At 39.5% G+C, this 5,365-nt stretch overlaps 1 pseudogene; it reads right to left on the reverse strand.

Moving 5' to 3' along the window:
* Window positions 1-3,323: 3,323 nt before the first annotated feature.
* LOC112871354 (heat shock cognate 71 kDa protein pseudogene) lies at window positions 3,324-5,149 on the reverse strand (annotated as a pseudogene).
* Window positions 5,150-5,365: the final 216 nt, after the last annotated feature.

Raw genomic sequence — 5,365 nt, forward strand, 5'->3', positions numbered from 1 at the left:
TTCTACTGCTGAAACCAATATTACAGTGTATGTTAACTAACTTGAATTTAAATTAATTAAAAAATTAACTTCTGAGGATTGTTGAAGTGTCAAAGTTAATGTTTTCTGACATGGATATCCAGAGACATAAACATCCACCTATTTGGCCAGGTTGGGTGACTTTGGACTTGGTGGGAATACAGAAAAGCTTAGAGGGAGGGTGGAAGTGAATTAGGGATGCTAGATCTTGGGTTCAATCAGATGATCCACTTAAATTTAACCAAATGGTGGATGTGGAAATCAAGTGTAGTTTTTATTTTATTTTATTTTTTTTAATTTTTTTTTTCAACGTTTATTTATTTTGGGACAGAGAGAGACAGAGCATGAACAGGGGAGGGGCAGAGAGAGAGGAAGACACAGAATCGGAAACAGGCTCCAGGCTCTGAGCCATCAGCCCAGAGCCCGACGCGGGGCTCGAACTCACGGACCGCGAGATCGTGACCTGGCTGAAGTCGGACGCTTAACCGACTGCGCCACCCAGGCGCCCCAAGTGTAGTTTTTAAATCAGGGGCAGAGCATCGGTGCCACATTAGGAGCCACTTGTAGCATGTGGCTGAGCATACCTATGTGTCCTCACTCTTGCTCACTCATAGTGCCTCCACCCCCAAATCAGGGTGCACATGCAGCAGTGCACACACTCTGTCCCTTCCATCCTTGCATGATGGATTTGAGATCATGGAGCAGTGGGAATCTGGCATCTAAAGTAGGGACAGATGAAAATAGCCAGGTTAGCTATTTCAGTGCATCAACCTCTCATGCAATGCAGCTGCATGTGTGCATGGGAGCCAACATGTATGTGTGTGTGCGTGCATGCACGCATGCATCTGGGTATGAGGACACATGTGCATTGTGTATGCACACAAGAGCATGTGCATGTGTGTATGTGTGCATGTGTGTTCATGTGCACATGTACTCTCTGAACATGCATCTGGCCATATTATAGGGTACACTCTTCTACAATTCCAGAACTCCACTAGAAGGAATGAACTATGTGATCACGGTACATCCTCAAAATTGACCTGTTATGTATTTTATCTCCTTCTCATTTATTCAGTATTCTGTTTTCCTTCATTTTATCTTTCAACTTTTGAGGGGGGGCAGTGTAGAGCAAACTAAACTTAAAAAAATCTTAGAGGGGTGCCTGGGTGGCTCAGTCGGTTAAGTATCACACTCTTGTTTTTGGCTCAGGTCATGATCTCACGGATTTCCAGCCCCACGCTGGGTCCACGCTGATAGTGTGGAGCCTTCATGGGATTCTCTATCTCTCTCCCATTGTCTGCCCTCTTCCTCAAATTAAATAAATAAATAAACTTTTTTATAATAAATAAATAAACTTTAATTTTTTTAAACTTAAAAATATCTTAGAGTTTCTTCCTTCCTTCCCTCCCTTTCTCCTTCTGCCTTTCTCTTTCTCTTCCTTTCTCTCTAGCTCCCTCTCTTCCTCCCTCCCGTTCAGTTTATCCTTTCCCCTTCTTTCCTCCCTCCCTCCCCCTTCCTTCCTTCTTGTCTACCTTACTTCTATAACTGTTACTGTTTTATGGGAGGAATATCACCCCCAACTTCACCGAGGATACTAGATTTCTTGTTTTGTATGTTCATATATTTTCTATTTCCTGAATTACATTTTCTCTACTGTCAGTTTTTGTTAGTTTTCTTTTGGCCAGTCACTTTTTCAGCAAATATTCATTAAACATCTTCTATGTGCAACCGTAGTTGTTCCCCTTGGGGCACATCAGTGGTCTTTCCTTAAATGTTTTCCTTGGTTATCATGTTAAATTTCATATCAAAGAGTGAAGCAATAAGCTTGGTTGGGAGCACATGCACATGGGTAAGGATTGTCCACTGGAGGTCTTTACTTTGAAATGAATAGGTTGGAGCCTAGCTAACATTATTGGGTGACAGAAGAGGCAGGACCTGAATATTTCATGCTTTTCTCAGGCCTTCTAATGGCCTTATCAGTCACTCTAGTTCTCCTCCAGATTGTTCAAATTCTTTATAACTTCCCACAATTCTGTCTGGAAAGAACAGGTTGAGCTACTGATACTCTTATGTGTCTGTATTATTTATGGATGATGGTGTGTTGATGAGAGTCACTGCTCCACATACAGAACTTAATTCTCTATTTTCCTTCCACTGTACATATAGCCATCAAATACAAGACCCAGAGTAGATCAGGACAGACTATTACCTTCTCACAGTTCCAGGTCTCTCCCAAGCTGTGAGCACGCGTCTATCTTCCCTCTGTCTTAAGCTTAGTTAAATTCTCTTTTCCAAGTGTCTTCTTACATTTTGCTTTGCTATCATTTAAATGAAATCTCGAGAGGGAGAAGATATAAATGCCTGTGCTCAGTCCACTATTTGCAACAAAAAGTCAGATTGGGACTTTCTAAAAGTGTAGGTGAAGTGGAGAAGAACCAATATTTTTATAATACAGAACTTTCTCAGTAAAAAATATAGTGTGGGTTGCTGTTTGTTCAGATTTTTTAATCTGTTAGTTTTTTTTTTTTTTATTATCTTGATGTATTCATGAGGTTTGTTTTTCACATGGCTTATCTTTCTTTTTGCTAGTGTGAATGGGGAATACTGTTTTTTTTCCTAGAAAATTTTATTATTGGTTCCTGCTGCTACAATAGGAAATTATATTATAGGTTTGTGTTAATTTTAATTTAATCTCTTCGATTGAGTTCATGTTAGTTCATTAATTGTTCAACTGAATACCTTATATGTTTAAAATAAACTACCCGATCTATAAAAAATAATAAATAAATAAATAAATAAATAAATAAATAAATAAATAACAGTTTTGCTTTTTCCTTTCTAATATTAAATTTTGTTTGTTTGGTTGGTTTTATTTAATATATTAGCAACAGCTTTCAGTACAATAAAAATTCGTAGCAATGAATGAATGAGTAGAACAAATTTTTTTCTTAAAACTGTCTCATGGGAACGTGCTGGTATTTTACCACTAATTACGATGTTTCTTTAGATTTTTTTGGAGAAAATGTTTATCAGATTAAGGATAATTCCTCTTTTCCTGGTTTACCTGTAGTTTTGGGTTCGCTGTTGTTTTCAGGAATGTAAGTTAAATTTTGATAGTTTGTGTTTTCCTTTTTTATTTTTTTTTCAATTTTAAGTACAGTTTTATTTAAGGCATCGCATTTGCCACCTAGAATACAGTGCTTATAAAGTGCAATGTTTATTTCTTTACCCTGTGCACTTATTCCATATTCAAGTATCAAGATGCCCAGTTTATTTACAATAGCAGCTCGACTTTAAAACTGTCATGGAATTTGCTACAAATTTGGGTCCTTCAAATGTTTTATGTGGAACAATGCTAGGTCTATTCTCAGGTTGGCTTACTCAACCTCTTTGATGGTGGATCCAGAGGAGGCACCACCAGATGCAGGAGCTCCACCACCAGAGAAGCTCCCAGGCATTTCTCCTGGCATGCCTCCTGCACTCTGGTAACAGTTGGGTAATGATGGAGTTGCAGACTTTCTTCGGCTCTTTCTTATGATGTCCAAATTCTTCCTTCTCTGCAGTCTGGTTCTTATCAAGCTGGTTGATGATTTTGTTACACTTGCCAAGAATCTACTGTTTGTCCTCATCATTGATTTTGTCGTGAAGTTTTTCATCTTCAACAGTTGCTTTCATGTTGAATGCATAAGATTCAAGTGAACTCTCAGAAGATACATTGTCCTGCTGCTTCTCATTTTCGGCTTTGTACTTCTCAGCTTCCTGACCATATGCTCAATATCTTCCTTGCTCAAATGACCCTTGTAATTACTAGTGGTAAACTTGTTCTCTTTTTCCATACTCTTATCCACAGCAGAGACACCGAGGATGCCATTATCATCAATATCAAAAGTGACTTCAATCTGAGGTACAGCACAGGGGGCAGAAGATATGCTATGACTTCAAACTTGCCAAGTAGGCTGTTATCCTCATGACATGCTCACCTTCATAAAGATGAATGAACACCTGAACTGAACAGGTGGTGAGTGAGCACCTGGTTGTCAGAGTAGGTAGTGAAGGTTCGCATCTGTTTGGTAGTATTGCACTTGATGAGGACAGTCATGACTCCTCCAGAAGTTTCAAAGCTAAGAGAAGGAGTGACATCCAACAGCAGCAAATCTTTAACATTTTCAAATTTGTCTCCAGAAAGGACAGGTGCCTGGACAGCTACACCATAAGCAACAGCCTCATCAGGGTTGATGCTCTTATTCATTTCTTTCCCATTGAAGATGTTTTTTCAGAAGTTTCTGAACACTGGGGATATGGGTATAACCACCCACCAGGACAATAAATCATGGATATGAGACTTGCCTAGCTTGGCATCATGAAGGGCTTTCTCTATAGGGTTCAGAGTGCCAAAGAACAGGTCAGCATTTAATCCTTCACATTGGGCATGATTATTAGAGATACAGAAGTCAAGTCTTTCATACAGAGAATCAAACTCTATACTGGCATGGTTACTGGAGACAAGTACACGTAGCATGTTCACAAGCAGTATGTACTGGCTGATGTCCTTCTTACGTTTGTGACTGAACACAGCAATAACATGGTTGACCATTCTCTTGTCAAAGTCTTCTCTACCTAAGTTTGTGTCTCCAGCTATAGATTTTATTACAAAGATTCCATCTTCAATAGTGAAGATGGACACATCAAAAGTGTCACCTCCTAAGTCAAAGATAAGCACATTTCTTTCAGCTTTAACCTTTTTGTCTAAGATGTAAGCAATAGTAACGGCAGTTAGCTCATTGATGATTCTAAGTTCAGTGAGACCAGCAACAGTTCTAGCATCTCTGGTAGCCTGATTCTGAGTTATTAAAGTAAGCAGGTACTGTGACAACTGCATTGGTAACAGTTTTCCCAAGGTATGGCTCTGCAATTTCCTTTATCTTTGTCAAAACCATTAGGGGATACCCCCCTCTGGATAGAAACTTCTGTTTCTCCCTTGTATTCTACTTGGACTTTGGGCTTCCAGCATCATTCACCACCATGAAAGACCACTGTCTCATATCAGATTGGACAACAGCATCATCAAACCTACATCCAATCAGGCATTTGGTATCAAAAACTGTGTTGGTGGGGTTTATTGCAACTTGATTCTTTGTAGCACCACCGACATGACCAGTGTCAGTAAAGTAGATATAACTGGGTGGTTCAGTTTCCCTTATCATTGGCAATTATTTCCACTTTCTGGTGCTGGAAGACACCCACACAAGAGTAAGTGGTGTCAAGATCAGTGCCCACTGAGGGTCTGCTAGACAGTTGCTTCTGTGTGGGCCTAGCATGACTTGTGAAGAAAACAGAAATCTGGAAA

This window comes from Puma concolor, chromosome C1 (genome assembly GCF_028749965.1).
Source record: "Puma concolor isolate L17-30 chromosome C1, mPumCon1.1.hap2, whole genome shotgun sequence".
NCBI classification, from domain to species: domain Eukaryota; kingdom Metazoa; phylum Chordata; class Mammalia; order Carnivora; family Felidae; genus Puma; species Puma concolor.